Consider the following 17,501-nt stretch of genomic DNA (forward strand, 5'->3'; position numbering starts at 1 on the left):
GCTGAGAGTTTATCTGCTAGGATTATTATGCTGACATAATGTGAGTCCATGCGATCTTGTTATTATCCTGGCAGCAATATGCATAAATCATATCGAAGAGGAATATTCGCGGTGTTCATGGATTCATCTTGTTCATAAATGCTGGGAGTTTATGCTGATATTATTATGCTAATCATATCGATGAGGAATATTCATGTTGTTCATAGATTTATCTTGTTCATGAGTGCTGGGAATCTATGCTGATATTACTATGCTGACATGCTGTGAGTTCATGTTATTGTTATTATGCGGACAACCATATTCAAGAAGAATGGGAAATTTGTGTTAAGCTCCATTGATTTTACACAAAAGCTACCTTGATTTATGGAATTGCAGCTTTTCTTAACTTATGGAAACCAACTGCAGTAGTTTCCTTAAGTTAAGAAAATCAACTGCAATTACTAAATTTATAATTGGGAGCTACTAAAGTGGTCCATCACTTTGATCTGATCTCTACCTTGATTTGTGGTTTTTCTAACACATAGCTTTTAGAAGCTTGATGGAAGCTTAGCTATATGTTCATCTGTTTGGTCCCCAAGCTCATATTTCAATCCCCTTCAGTTCTACACCATCTAGCTGAGATAGCAGAGCTTGGAAGTGCCTTCAGATCAGCTGTCTTCTTTCATTTTTGCATGTGCAGCTGGAGCGTGGTGTTTTAGAAGGAAATTGCATCAACAATTTCACCAATGGCTGGAGGTAATCCGTATCCCTGGGAATTAAGTTTCAATGATTCTTTTCAGTTCTTTCCGCATGCAGAATCACTGTTTAAGTTTATTAGTTTTCTAACACTTGGTATCGGAGCGAGGTTTACCTTTATCTTGGTGTGAGATTTGAATATTTTGAAGTGCGACTCTGTACCTCTATAAATGATTTTGTTGCGTTTTTCATATAATCCCGAGGCCTGTAAAGAGTTTCGAATATGAAATTCAAAAATCGATGAAAAAGCTTCGATACCCAGGCACGTGAAGGCCGTCAAGATAAGAGTGTAAATTGCATTATAACGATGTTGAGCGTTTATTCTTTCATGCTCAATGGTCCTGGATTCGAATCCTCTGAGCACTTGTTCTTTCATATTCTTGCCCCCGTATTCGAATCACTTTCGGTGACCTGTTAAGCATGGTTGACCCTTCCTTTTAGTTAGGATTCCGAAAGGATCAGCGCTTTGTTTTGTCACGGCGTTTGCTCTATTATTTTGCCTGATTTGAAAGAAGAAATGACTGGAATTTTGGATTCTATGGTTATAAATAGCGGGGTTTCGGTTGGAGCGCCATGCTCGACTGTCCAAAGCCGGAACTGCATTCAAAATCTGGATTGAATCCAGTGTCACCTTGTCTCCAAAGGAGCCTTTGGTGAGAAATTTGTTTAATATTCCTCTTTATTGCTGGCATTTAATTTCTAGAACATGTTACAAATTAGATAAGCTCTGCATCTGATTCTTTTAAATGTAACATTCAAGCCATGAAATTCAATTTCCTGAATTCTACTTATTTATCAGATCTAAGGCTAGATGCAGAAGCTTTAGAGCGAAAGCTAGACTATATTGAACACATGATTTATTTCGTGATTCTGCGTAGAATACATGGACGTATGTTAAGTCAAATTAATTTTTTATTTGGGTATAATTTTCACTGCGAATCAATGCGTTTATATTTTATTTTGGCTGGCTGTTGATCAAATTCATCGACATGTTCTGAGCTCATGGATGAGCCCTCCGATTTAACCCGATGCAGAACATATATGTTGCAGTTGTTTCATTAATGGGTTAATTTCGTTTTCCCTATGTTTGTGAGTAATTTCGGCTTGTCTTGATTTTTAGTTGTTTGCATGCATATCTATAGGCCAGAATTTATATTTTCGTCCTTTCTGGTTTACAAACACTTTAGAGCTCTGCGTATGTATTCGGTTGCTTGTTTGATGTGGTAATGATTATGATTAAAATTGAAGATTGGGCCTCAAGCCAGACTTTGATGGCATACGTAGCATCATTTGGACTTGAATATTCGGCCGTAGCATCATTTGGACTTGATGATTTAGATTATAGGTTTGTACCCTATTGCAATTCCGAGTTCAATTCTTCGTTTTTGTCATAAGATCATACCAAGTTGAGGGACTCATTGAATTATTTGTATTTTGATCCGTGGGTAGCAACTGTGGTGCCGTCTGGGTGCATGTACAGTTACAGTAGTAGGTCGTATCCTTATGCCATATTGGGAGATTGATATGCAGTGGAATAGAACTCGTAACTGTCAATGGGCTTGGCAGTTATCCGCAGCTTGAGAGTTATTGACCCTTGCCAATCAGTTTTTATTTATTTATGTTTATTCGGCACATCATAAATGATCTGGCGCACTGTTCTTGAAATTTAACACTGCCTGATTTTAATTATGATCATTTTATTCGGCAGAAATTACCAAATATTTGAAGATGGTGTTTTGTTAAGATGTTAGTTTGACCATAATATTAGTTATGGAAAATAGTAATTGGATTACTAAGATGTAATTTCTATCGATGTATGCTTAATTAAATATCGAGGGTATAAGAAAATGGTATATGCAGAAACTAGAATTTAATAATACATGAATTACAACATACATATGGTATGAGTATGAATTCAAATCGAATGTGTCTGGCATGTGGAGACACTATATATTTGCAGATAAAAGAAGTGGCTTGTAATTCGAAAGGAGTAATTGAAGCAGAGGGTTTACGGTTGAAGACTGCCTGTAGAGTATGTTTATATAAAACATTGTGGTAACGAAAGTTTTACCTCACATCTCTACAAAATATTTTGCATGCAAAGTAGACGGGAATTAAAATAACTTCTACTTCTTTTCCCTTATCCTGAGGGAAAAGGGCTGCCAAATCGCTGCGGTTGACTAATCACTTTCAACAACCGAAAACCTGTCTACAGCCTAAACTTGTATCTGAGTATTTTTCTGCTCTTGCCGGAGGGTTTGGATGCCTTTAACGAGTTTTTGCTTTTGAATTACATAGCCATCAGAAGTGGCCCTCTTTTGCTTGTTTTTTCTTTCTCCACACTCGCACATTGGGTGCATGTGGTGGGGACGTCATGAGCATATAATTGACATATTTTAATATATCAGACACATGATGGTATAGTCTAGTACTTCTTTTAATGGTTTTGAAACATGTTATATGCGTGTTTGCAAATTAAAAGAAATAGTTATACATTCTTAAATATTTGAATATTTGAATATTTGAAACAATTTAGTCTTTGAATATTTCAAATTTGTAGTTTTGTTTGCAAATTGTTTAGAGCCCATTTTGTAATTAATTTAAGAATTAGTCTTAAATAAATTATGGGACAGTTAGACTAAGAAATGTAAATTTGATTTTGCTGGAAAAATATAAGAGTTATATGGAGTTTATTAAAATGTCGTTTTGACTCACTCCTTTCAGTAAACATTATTTTTCTCTCTGGTTAAGTTTTGTTTATGCAACAAAATAATGTCTAGTGATCCATATGATTTTAATTAATTAGAGAATAGCCACAACATCTTTAATTAAATAAAATTATATATTGATTGGCAAGATCACATAAAGGTTATTTAGACATTAAATTGTAATTAATTACACTGAATATAATAAATTTTATCGCACGGGAATTTTTATTATATTTATGTGATTAATTAGGATAAAATTTCATAACCTACCCACAGGAGTTATGAATTAATAAGTTTTATCATAAAGTTTTATTGAATCTGTTTGAATTGAAAATTTAGCCCACAGGCACTTTTCATGTCATTTGATTCAATTCTTTTTAGCATGTTCTACATTGGTAAAACATGAAAGTTCATAAAGTTTTATTGAATCTGTTTGAATTGAAAATTTAGCCCACAGGCAATTTTCATGTCATTTGATTCAATTCTTTTTAGCATGTTTTACATTGGTAAAACATGAAAGTTTATTAAGCCTCAACATAAGCATGTGATTCTTTATTTTGATGCAGTAGTACAACCTGCAAATTTCTCTGAAATTCGTTCTAACATTCCCGAACTTGACGAAGTAATCTTGTTTGTTTGTTATGAATCTGATATGGTTAATGTTAATATTAACACATGGTGGATTGATTTTGGATCAACAATTCACATTTCGAATTTCTTGCAAGGTTTGCAAAACCTAAGGAAGCCAGTGGGAAGTGAGCAAAGCATCTTATCAGGAAACAAGATGGGCTCGCATGTGGAAGCTATAAGAACATGTTATTTAACTTTAAGTAGTGGCTTTGTTTTGGAGTTAGAAAAGACCTTTTATGTTCCAAGTTTTTCTAGAAACTTGATTTCAGTTTCAAGGCTTGTACCTTTTGGATATTCCTTAAAGTTTTCAGAAAAATCTTTCAGTCTATTCTATAAATCTGATTATGTTGGGAATGGTATTTTGTCTAATGGTCTTTACTGCATTAATTTACAAAACAAAGTCACATATGATTCAATGCATGTTCACACTGGCACTAAAATATGTGGCACCGAAGACTAGGTCATATCTCCATAGATAGAATTAAAAGATTGGTAAATGAAGGAATACTTAATACTCTAGATTTTACTGATCTTGAGACTTGTGTGGACTGCATAAAGGGAAAGCAGACCAACAAGTCAAAGAAAGGTGCCAATAGGAGTTCAGACATATTAGAAATCATACATACTTACAGATTTTATTGTCCATCTCACAGCACTAGGATTGTGGAATCAAGAAAGGAAAAGTTTCTTGAAAATTACTTGATCAGTGGGAGCGATCAAACCAGAAACATAGTTTCTGAGAAAGATCATTTAGAATCTCAACCTTCCACTTCAAGTGATAGATTGGTTATTATTCATAGCACCCCTCAGGTACAAACTGGTGTTGAACAACCAATTGTTGAAGTTCCACAAGCTGCTGACGATATTCCAGTAGATGAAGGAGTTCAAGAGTTGCCAAGAACTTTTGAACAACAAGTTGAACCACATTCTTCTCAGGAAGACGATGGTACAACATTAAGAAGATCTACTAGACCTAAGAGATTAGCAATTCCTAATGTATGCTCAAGTCTGCACAAGACCTTACATTGCATTTGTTGTGGGAATGTTGGGACAATATCAGAGTGATCCAGGTTTAGACCACTGTAGAGCTGCAAAGAAAGTAATGAGGTACCTTCAAGGGACCAAAGACTACATGCTTATGTATATCCTGTTTGAGGCTGCTTTACATGGTGTATGGCTTAAGAATTTCATTTCTGGGCTTAGAATTATGGATTCTATCTCTAAGCCATTGAGAATATATTGTGATAATTTAGCTGCTGGTTTTATGGCTAAAAAAGTGGGAGTCGAAATAAACACATCGACATTAAGTATTTAGCTATAAGGGAATGTGTTAAAGAAAATAAAGTGGTCATTGAGCACGTCAGCACTGAGTTAATGATTGTTGATCCTTTGACTAAGGGCATGCCACCGTTTAAATTCAAGGATCATGTATTGAATATGGGACTTGGTTCCATTATGTAGTTTTTCATTGTATGGACAATGTTAATGAAATTCTTAATTATTGTGATGTTTTTTCTCATATTTATGTGCACCTTAAGTTGATTTGAGAAAATTCATTTAAGAAGGACCAAGAATAAACATAAGGTTTATTCGTTAAGATATTGTTGCCACATAAATTATAATAAGAATAAATGCATAGTAATACATGGAAGATAATACTCGTCATAAGAGGACGTATGGCCATGATTCATGTATCTATTACTTAATACAGATTATCAATGGTTTTTAAGTTGAGACATTAAGTTTGGAAGTATGGACCAAGTGGGAGAATGTTAAGCTCCATTGATTTTACACAAAAGCTACCTTGATTTATGGAATTTCAGCTTTTCTTAACTTATGGAAACCAACTGCAGTAGTTTCCTTAAGTTAAGAAAATCAACTGCAATTACTAAATTTATAATTGGGAGCTACTAAAGTGGTCCATCACTTTGATCTGATCTCTACCTTGATTTGTGGTTTTTCTAACACATAGCTTTTAGAAGCTTGATGGAAGCTTAGCTATATGTTCATCTGTTTGGTCCCCAAGCTCATATTTCAATCCCCTTCAGTTCTACACCATCTAGCTGAGATAGCAGAGCTTGGAAGTGCCTTTAGATCAGCTGTCTTCTTTCCTTTTTGCATGTGAAGCTGGAGCGTGGTGTTTCAAAAGGAAATTGCATCAACAGTTTCACCAATGGCTGGAGGTAATCCGTATCCCTGGGCATTAAGTTTCAGTGATTCTTTTCAGTTCTTTCCGCATGTAGAATTGCTGTTTAAGTTTATTAGTTTTCTAACAATTTGCTCTCGTCACTTTGCTTCTTTGCTCAATAAAATAATTTTGCAGTGAGATTTTATAGTAAATATCATTAGCAGGTTTATCTATGGAATGAATTATTATTATTTTTTACCCTATTTTATAATCATTAAGTTTTAATATTTTTAGAATTCCAATTTATTTCAATATTCCTTTTAAAAGAATGAGAAAATTAACATAACTCCACTTTTGAGAGCATAGGAAGTAGGCTTTCAAAGATTATTACCATAAGGAAAATTCAAAATTTAAGGAAATTTTACTCCCACCTCGAAGAAGCTTTGCAATATGAGGATGTAATATATGTGGAGGTTTAATTAGAAAAGCTACATTCGTGAATCCCACTCCGACCCACCCGACCATATAGTTAGGAGATTGTTACATTGTGAACAATAATGATGTAGGAGATCGTTACATTTTGAACAATAATTGTGTGCAACTTGCAAAACTATATTACATTAAAAAATGACATCTCACACAGCCCTCCCTACTTTGGAAATCAGGAAATGTGATTTTGTTGGATTTCATACTCGATGTCTGTGAATCCCACTCCGAATCACCTGACCATATAGTTAGGAGATTGTTACATTTTGAACAATAATGGTGTAGGAGATTGTTACATTAGATTGTTACATTTTGAACAATAATTGTGTGCCACTTGCAAAACTACATTACATTCATAAATGACATCTCACACAGCCCTCCCTACTTTGGAAATCAGGAAATGTGATTTTGTTAGATTTCATACTCGTATCCTTTTCACATAGCCCTCCCTATTTTTGAAATCAGGAAATGTGATTTTGTTTCGTGTGAAAATAAAGAAAATTTCTTTTACTTTCAAACTAATCACATAATCATATAAAGACAATTTTTTAATAAATATAAATCGCAGAAGTCTAATATCAAGCATTATCATCAATCTAGCGAGGCATTTGATGTTTTAGTGCATTTTTTATTCACTGAAAACGAAAGCGAATAAGTCGCGGGTAGTGATCTTCTCAGGAGAGTACAAGTTCGTTGTTTCCCTCAACTTTCACCAAATTTGTTTCTTGTATCTATCTGTACTTCTTTCTGCAATATTCTTGAATTCATCTAGACTTCTTTCTGCCAAATTTCTTTCTAATAACCTATTTCTACACATTTGTTTTATGTAAGTCCTTCTTCATATAGACCGGTCCATATCTAAACACCAGTTACACGTATAGATCCGGTGTAGACAAAGTTAAAAATAATTAGTATTATTTTTGTATTAATGGAGAAAATGGTTACATTGTTGTAACTTTCTCCCTAGTTTAGGATTAGTTCCTATAGTTATGGGGTTTGGGTGCAACTTCCTATTTCCTAGTATTCTATTTAATAATGTAATCTTTGATTGATTGAATATAGAGTGGACGAGAGTGATCTCTCAAGTTTGATGAGTGTAGTCTCCAGGTGCAGGCCACACCTGAGAGCTACATCTCTTTCTTTTCAATTATGTTCACATTTTATCTTGGTATCAGAGCTCAGATTGAGTGAGCCTGATCTTTTGTCACCTGTGAGGCTGAAGTGCCTGTAGTAGCTAGCTTGCCTGTGTGGCTTGAAGTGCCTTTGTGGTTGTGTGTACATGAGAGCTCTGTGCTCGATTGAGCAGGTGGACTGCAGAACACTTGGCTCGGACTCGAAAATTTTGGTGTGGATTTTGCACGGATTGGCGCGGATTTTGCGCTGACAATCGCACCAGAAGAGGAATTAGCGCGGATTTTGAGGAATAAACTGCGCCAGAGCACCAAAAATCCCGATTAGCGCGGGATTTTACCAGGAAAGTCACACCAATTAAAATACTCTAAGCGATTTTGAATTAGCGCGGATTTTTCGCTCGGGGTAGCGCCAAGGGGATCTGTGAATAGCGTGAACTTCGTTTGGCGATCTGCAAATGGTGCAGATCGGCGGAGTTGTAGATTCGTCCGGGAGAGACAGATCGGGAAAGCGCCAGAGGAGATCTGCGGGAAACCTCGACTTCGTTTGGCGATCTGCAGGGAGAGCAGGATTGACGAAGTGGCAGATCAATCCGGGAGAGGTGGATCGGATCAATAGTGATCAGATCATTGTTTCGGCTGTGTTGGAAATGCCGAATTTGCTCATTGGAGCGGGAGTGCCAGAAACTGTAGATCGGTGGCAGAGGTGACAGATCGATCTGACAAGTATTGTTTTTGCTGTTAAGTAGATTCACAATGAGTAATACGATGGAATCTTACCTTAACGAGTCTGGTAAACTCAACGGGTCTAACTTCACGAATTGGAAGTTTAAGATCCAGACCCTGCTCGAAGGTGCGAATGCTTGGACTATAGTGACAGGCGATGAGCAGAAGGCAACTGCAACCACACAGAAGGAAGACTGGGAAAAACGAGAAAACAAGGCCAAAGTCCTGTTGAAGATGTCTTTGAAAGACAATGTCATTGCACACATCAGAGACTGTAAAACGTCTGCAAAGATTTGGACGAAAATCAAGAATCTGTATGAAACCCAGAATACAAACAGAGTTTTGGCTCTGAAAAGCAAGCTATTTTCAATGAGGATGGACGAAATGGAGTCTGCTACTGCATTTGTTGCGCGAATTAATGATGTTAAAGACGGATTGGTGGCCATTGGAGTGGCGGTGGCTGATGAAGATCTCACTGCGACCTTGCAGCAAGAGGAAGAGCGACGGTAGAACCTGAATCTAAACCCCCAAAGTGACGATCTCGCGCTGGTGGCAAAACGACGACTATCTAAAGGGAAGCAGTCACAGCAGCAATCAGTCCAGAAAGGAGGAACAACACACAAACATCACTGTCATAAAGGTATGCTTGCAAATCACTCTGAAAATAAATGCTTTTATTGTGGAAAGAAGGGTCATATACAGAGAGATTGTTATTATAAGAAGCAGGCTGATGAGGCAAGGAGGAGACAGGTAAATCCAAAACACAGAGGATATTTTGTTGGAGAAAAAGACTTCAGTCATGAATTTCGTCTGTTCATAGTCGACTGTGCCCTTTCAGCATCGAATGAAGATGACATCTGGTATGTCGATTTCGGAGCATCCTCTCACATGACAAGTAATAAGGAATTTTTTGATAGTCTTGAAGAAATTATAAATGGACCAAAAATATATCTAGGGGATGATAATGGATATCAGATGAAAGGTCATGGGGTGATTTCAGTTAAGTTACCAAATGGAAAAATTAGTCACCTTTCAAATGTTTTATATGTACCTGGAATAAAGAAAAACCTGATATCTGTATCCATTATGGCTGATCAAGATATGCATGTCGAATTCTTCAAGACTCACTGTGTGATAAAGGATTGCAGGAATGAAATTGTTGCAACAGGCATGCGAGTTGGAAGCCTATACAGATTGGATGCAAAAAGTATATCAAAGCAAGCCATGGTTGCAGGAGAGTCGACAGCTGAACAACTCTGGCATCAGAGGTTTGGTCATCTGAATCTGCAGGATCTCATGTTGTTACAAAAGAAAGGTATGGTCGAAGGTCTCCCCATCTTTCGTAACATTCAATTAAACTGTGATGGTTGTGCCTTAGGAAAGATGCACAGAGAACAGTTCCCTGTGTATGATAGGAGGAGGCAAACAGAAATCTTAGAGCGAGTGCACACTGATGTATGTGGTCCCATGCAGACAAGGTCGCTAGGGGGAGCATACTATTTTTTGTTGTTTACTGATGACTGCACTAGGTATTCATGGATTTATTTCTTAAACAAGAAAAGTCAGACTTTCCAATGTTTTATAGATTTCAAAACCCTGGTGGAAAAACAGTTTGGAAAAAGTATTAAAATTCTCCGATCTGATCAAGGAGGAGAATACAAATTAAAAGAATTCATGAAATACTGCAAATCTCACGGGATTGTTCAGCAGTATACAGTGCCGCACACACCACAGCAAAACGGAGTTGCAGAGCGTAAAAACAGAACCTTGGTAGAGTGCGCAAGGAGCATGCTGCAAGGTAAGGGTCTATCTAATACTTTTTGGGCAGAAGCGATAAATACTGTTGTATATTTAAAAAATAGAAGTCCTACTAGGTTTCTTGGCTTCAAAACCCCTTTTGAAGCCTTATATGGATTTAAACCAGCAGTAAACCACTTAAGAGTCTTTGGGTCAAAGGCATTTGCACATGTACCCAAAGCTGATAGAAAGAAACTAGACCCTAAGGTAGTCAAATGCATCTTTGTTGGTTATGGCACAGAGTTTAAAGCATACAAACTATTCAATCCTGAGTCTCGTAAGACATTTGCAAGTAGAGATGTAGTCTTTCATGAACATGTACAGGAAAGGAAAGATGATGTTGGAGATGATTGGCACATTCCATTGCTGTTGGAGGAAAGCAGCGAGGATGAAAGGGAGCAGGAACAGGAGCAGAAAGAAGAGAATGAAGAATAACAGCAAGAAGGTGAAAAAGCAGGCCCAGTTATTGCAGAGGAAAACAGATTTGATGTGAGTCCCCTACCAAGGAGGTCAGGTAGGAAGACTCAATTACCATTGAAGTTGAGAAACTATGCTTTGATGTCAAAAGTTTTGAACATTATAGAGCCCTCTAATTATAAAGAAGCTAGTCAATTTAAGGAATGGAGAGCTGCAATGAATGAGGAAATGGAATCAATTCTTGGAAATGATACTTGGGATTTAGTTGAGATGCCTAAAAACAAAACACCCATAGGATGCAAGTGGCTGTTTAAACCCAAAATTAATGCAGATGGAAGTGTAGATAAGTTAAAAGCTAGGTTGGTTGCAAAAGGATACTCACAGCAGGAAGGTATAGATTTTGATGATACTTTTGCACCTGTAGCAAAGCTAAATACAATCAGAATGCTTATTGCTTTAGCTACTAAATGTAATTGGGAATTACACCAGGTTGATGTTAAATCTGCATTTTAAATGGTGATTTAAAAGAGGAAATTTACTTAGTACAGCCAGAAGGATATGTAAAGCAGGGGCATGAACATCTTGTTTGCAGATTGAAAAATGCTTTATATGGTTTAAAGCAAGCACCCAGGTCTTGGTACGAAAAGGTTGATTCTTTCTTTGAAGAGTATGGTTTCCATAGAAGCTTAAATGACCCAAATTTGTATACCAAGTACAATAATCAGGGGCAGATTATTTTGATTTCTTTGTATGTGGATGACATGATTATAATCGGAAATGCAGATGATTTAATCAAAGGAATCAAAAGGCTTATGGCACAAGTTTTTGAAATGAAGGATCTCAAAAGCCTTCACTATTGTCTGGGATTAGAAGTATTCATAGATACTGGGCAAACTTTTCTTACCCAAGGGAAGTATGCTAGAAATCTGTTGGAAAAGTTTGGTATGGATCAGAGTAGAACAACAGCGACACCTTTGCAGCAGAATCTGAAATTGAGCAGTGATGATGGCACTAAGGAGGTTGATGCCACAATGTACAGACAGCTGGTTGGCAGCCTGGTATATCTTACAATAACCAGACCCAACTTGGCATACTCTGTTAGTGTGTTGAGCTAATTTATGTCAAAACCGCTTGAAAGTAACTGGATAGCAGCAAAGAGCGTATTAAGGTATCTTTGTGGTACTGTTAGTTATGGTATTTTATACACTGATGTATCTGATGTTACTCTAGCAGGTTTTTCAGACTCAGACTAGGCAGGTAACCTGGATGATCGGAGGTCCATCACAGGTTATGCATTCAACATAGGTTCCGGGGTCATAGCTTGGAGCAGCAAGAAACAGAGTACTGTAGCTCTGTCGTCATGTGAAGCTGAGTATCAAGCATTGTGTGCAGGAACGTGTGAAGCGATCTGGTTGAGAAGGCTTCTTAAAGATGCAGGAAAAGAACAGAAAAATCCCACTTCCATCAAAAGCGACAACCAGAGCACCATTAAATTAGCATACAATCCAGTGTTTCACAAAAACACCAAACATATAGACACTCAGTTCCATTTTGTTAGAGAGAAAATACAGTCTAAAGAAATTGTTGTTGTATATTGTAAAACTTGTGACAATGTGGCTGATATTTTCACAAAGCCTCTTGCACGAGTGAAATTTGAATTGTTTAGAAAGATGCTAGGAATCCAGGAGAACCCTTTCTCCATTAAGGGGGGGAGTTAAAAATAATTAGTATTATTTTTGTATTAATGGAGAAAATGGTTACATTGTTGTAACTTTCTCCCTAGTTTAGGATTAGTTCCTATAGTTATGGGGTTTGGGTGCAACTTCCTATTTCCTAGTATTCTATTTAATAATGTAATCTTTGATTGATTGAATATAGAGTGGACGAGAGTGATCTCTCAAGTTTGATGAGTGTAGTCTCCAGGTGCAGGCCACACCTGAGAGCTACATCTCTTTCTTTTCAATTCTGTTCACATTTTATCTGACAAATCGATTCAAGAAAATTGTGAAGAACCTGATAGGTTTGGTTCTCAGCCACTTATTAAATCTGATTAGACATAATTGTTTAAATACTTTGGTTTTCCATTGATGGTTGGTTTTATGGCAGAACCCGAAACCCTAATAAAGCACCACAAAATCTTATGTTTTCATGATAGTAGGGTGCACCTGCCACATATTAATTTGAATGGTTATATATCCAACTTTTATGGTAAGCTTTTAAAGAGAGAGCCATGAAGGAAATGAAGAAACATGTTGAAAAGTGAAGCAATCAGTTGCAGCAAGAAGAAAGAGGCACTAATTTTTTTGAAGAAACAGAAACTTTCCATGATCCGTTCTTACACCTTCAGCATATCCTCACCAGAAACCAAAGAAGAATTCTGATCTTACAAGGCAAATGGTATTTCAGTAGAAAGAAAACATTATTGGCGTCTATGAAATCAGGTCCAAGCTTTTCTTTATATATCTGGGCCTTCAAGCAGCAAGTTTGATAGACACTGCAGATTTTATGCTGTCTTTCACTATATAACCCCTTCAGCTCTTACAGACCGATACTAAAATAGAAAAATATAGACCTAACAAAATATCCAAATTCTCTTGAAAGAATATTTTATTAGATCCAAAAGACGTGACAAAATCTTATATTTAGAATAAGTACAACAAATTACTATAATAATATAATAATAAGTTACAACTTACTGACAATGACCATTAATAAAATTTGAAAATATAGACGGAACAAAATGTCCAAATTCTCTTCAAAGAACATTTTATTAGATTAAAAAGATGACAAAATCTTATACTTGGAATAACTACAACAAATAACTATAATAATAAATTACAACTTAATGATAATGATAACGACAGGTAAGAGGGCACAACTCACATATACATTGACAAAAACACTCACTCAATAAATTCATTGAGACACTCGCTTATATTGAAAAATAACGTTCAATACACTAATGCAATGGAAGAGCACAATTTTCGAAATCATAATAATTATATGTAAATGAATTAATTTTACTCAAAACGCCATGAAAGTGAAAATTTTTATTCTGGACACTTCGTTTATTTTTTAAAATAGTTTGCAAAAGAGCCTATTCATAGCCTCTCCTCCCTAATAATGGTTCGCATTTAAAATTTAATCAAATTTTAATTAAAAAAAATTAAAGGATAGGATTTAAGTTTATATTCTATCTCATTTTTTTTCTTCTGACAAAAATTGAAGAGAAAAACTGGAGTAGAGAATTGTTATTTTCAATATTGTAAATCAGTTAAATAATGTTACATTGGAGACATCAACAATAAATGGCTGTAGTGAGATTGAAGTAAATTGGACTAGCTGAAAGTGAACTCAAAAACTTCGATGAACAATAGGTAGTTGGAATTAGATTCTCCAACACTACACCTTAATTGCAACCAAATAAATATTTAATTAAGACGTACACTCATCTTTCTCTCACGTAGACTTACAATTAAAAAAATTCACTTCAACTAAATTTACTTTTATTCTTCTCTTCTTCCAGATGTTGTAACCTTTAAATTGTTTCCACATTTTCTTCTTGTTGTATCCAAACCTTAGTTTCTTCATTTGTTGGTGCATGTCTTCTATTGTTCTAGGTTGTCTAAGCATGTCCTAGACTTCTTCAAAAAATGATTTGTATGTGCACTGCTACCACATGTCACATTTAAAACTTAACCAAATTTTAATTAAAAGAAATAAGTTATAGGATTTGATTTTATATATTTATATTTGAAAGATACTAAAGAGAAAACATGGAGTAGAGGATTGTTATTCTCAATATTGCAAATCAATTAATAAAGGTTACATTGGAGACATCAACAATAAATGATTGTAGTGAGACTGAACTAAACTGGACTAGCTGAAAGTGAACTCACACTTGGATGAATTTTGACATGTAGCAGGTGGTCGGAATTAGATTCTCCAACACTCCACCTTAATTACAACCAGATAAAAAATTAATTAAGATGTATGCTAGCCTATGTCTCACTTAGACTTACAATTTAAAAAATTCACTTCAACTAAATTTACTTTTATTCTTGTCTTCCCCCAAATCTTGTAGCCATTAAATTGTTTCCGCATTTTCTCCTTGTTGTGTCCTTCAAACCTTAGTTTCTTCATTTTTGTCTAAGCATGTCCACGACTTCCTCAAAAAGCGACTTGTATGTGCACTGCTACCACATGTCATCTTTTGTTTTGTGACATTCCTCATGAATTTTCTGCAACATAAGTTTATAATAAAAAAATAGTTCTTCAAGACTCCAATAACTGAGATTTCAATTGATGTTTTCATCATCGAAGTTGTGTTCAACATTCATTTCTACAACTTTTGTTCATAATTTATCAAGGCATGTTGTTGCAAGACATGATTCAAGGAAATTTAACTATTCTTCATAATCGTTCTGTGTACCTGCACATTGGAAATCAATGTTAGAATTAAAAATATTTGTAAAACCACAATGTCTCTATTCTTTCTTCTCTATAATGAGATTTTTCCTCTGTTGCACTTCCAGCTCTGCTTCTTCCTCTATATTTGTTTTCTCTTTGTGGGATTCCTTCTTTGCCTTTGCCTCTATCTGTATCTTTGTTTTTGTCTCTGACTTTTCCACTTCTATACTAACATGTGTTGCTACAGATAAGTTGTTGTCTTCCACTTGGTTTTCAAATTCAAGTGAGATTATCTCAGCAAATAGCATCTTGTTAACATGATGTTTTTGTTGAATCATCTACAACCACTCATCTTTAGTCAACAAATCTTCATCAAAGTTTACATCAGCAATATTAATCGCTAGATTTACCATAGTATTGACTTCTTTAATCGAAAGGTCATTGTACTGAGCAAACTTTATTACTGGATTCACCAAATTCGAAATTTTTGTGCATGGTAGAATTCACAAACATCTATGCGTTCCTTCTCTGCTTCTATTTCAAATTATTCACAGGCATCGTCCACTTGTGGTTGAGCACAATAAGATTCAACTAACCTTTTATCTTGCTATAAATATGCTGCTATAGATCTACCTTCATCTTCAACTTTGATATTCCCCTTACACCAAAGCTCCTCTCAAAGATGTCTCAAACCTCTTTGACTTTCTTCATATCTTAAAAAACAAGCTTTAAAAAACCATGAATATCCCCTTTACCTTTATATTATAAAATAAAGGAAATGAAGAACGGAATTTTTTAAAGAAAACGATTATTCTTTTGATAATGTATTTTAAACACATATAATAGCTCATATTCCGTGACCTCTTTTTTTAATAAACTTTTCGTAATATCACTATACAACACTTCCCTTTTTTAAAATAAAACCTCTTGAAAGACTATTTTCTAAAAGCTTTGTCGTTCTTCGTCAAAATAAACTTCGAGGGCGTTGATTAAAAAATGGAGTTAACAACCGTAGATTTTGAAACAAATCTCATCGAGTTTTGAAAACTTCCAAAACTCGTATCTCATGAAAATACGTTTTCGTGGGCATGCTTATGACTTCGGCTCACCTCTTTGCAGTGCCGTTTTGCCGTTTTTGAATTGCTCTAACTCTGCTGTCGTTGTCGTTCTCAGGAGGCTGCCTGGTTTGAAAACTCGGCTTTGACTTATGATGTTCCCGTCAGCGCATTTTTCGATGGTGTATGGCATCGCTGCAATGCAGAGGTCTTTATTTAAGTTTGTGAAGATCAACGTACAATGTCCTTCAATGGGCTGCTGCACATTTTAAATAAAAAAATTATACGAACTTCTCTTGAGATGAAAAGTTGGACTATTGATTCTGCATGATTTTTGCAGAAATCTTTATTTAAGTTTGTGAAGATCAACGCACAATGTCCTTCAATGGGCTGCTGCACATTTTAAATAAAAAAATTATACGAACTTCTCTTGAGATGAAAAGTTGGACTGTTGATTCTGCATGATTTTTGAAGAAATCTTTATTAACGTTTGTGAAGATCAACGCACAATGTCCTTCAATGGGCTGCTGCACATTTTAGATAAAAAAATTATACGAACTTCTCTTGAGATGAAAATTTGGACTCTTGATTCTGCGTGACTTTTTTAAAATGGCTTTCTCTCTCAGGTGAGGATCTGTCTTGTTTTTAGCTTCTTGGCTTTCACGGGCTTGGCGGTAGCTGGTCTTTTCGTTCTGACCTCTCCTATTATAACCAAAAAATTGAGAATGGTTTTTTCCAATGTTACAAATTAGTTAAATGAGATTATATAGAAAATATCAACAATAAATTAATGTAGTGAAACTGAACTAATATGTGGTAACTAGGACATTTAGATGAACGGTTTTGACACCTACATTCTTCAACATTCTTTATTAAAAAGAAAATTATTTTATTATTGGTGAAGTCTATTAGTCTATTGATAGATAAAATACCTTTTTTTTTAAGTATCACCATACAATTTCTAATAGAATTTGTTTTTTATTATTTAAATATATTTTGAAAAACATAAATAAATTCAACGTACTATAAAAACTTTCAACATTAAATTTTATAAATTAAATAACTTAAATTTTATGTTTTTAAAAATCTTTTCCATACGGACGCTATCTACCTTAGGGCCCAACGTGTGGCTGGTCAAAACCGCCCATATCACGCACTCCTATGGTGTTAAGGGTCGGACAGCGGGGGACACGATACGCATGGGATCTAGGCAGGGGAAGATCTGACGGTTACCACACATTGTACATGGTGGGGTATTATCCTTGTTGTGTCAAGAGTT

The sequence above is a fragment of the Pinus tabuliformis genome, chromosome 1_1 (assembly GCF_031772625.1).
Source record: "Pinus tabuliformis cultivar Carrire ecotype Pingquan chromosome 1_1, CPIR1, whole genome shotgun sequence".
Classification (NCBI taxonomy): Eukaryota; Viridiplantae; Streptophyta; class Pinopsida; order Pinales; family Pinaceae; genus Pinus; species Pinus tabuliformis.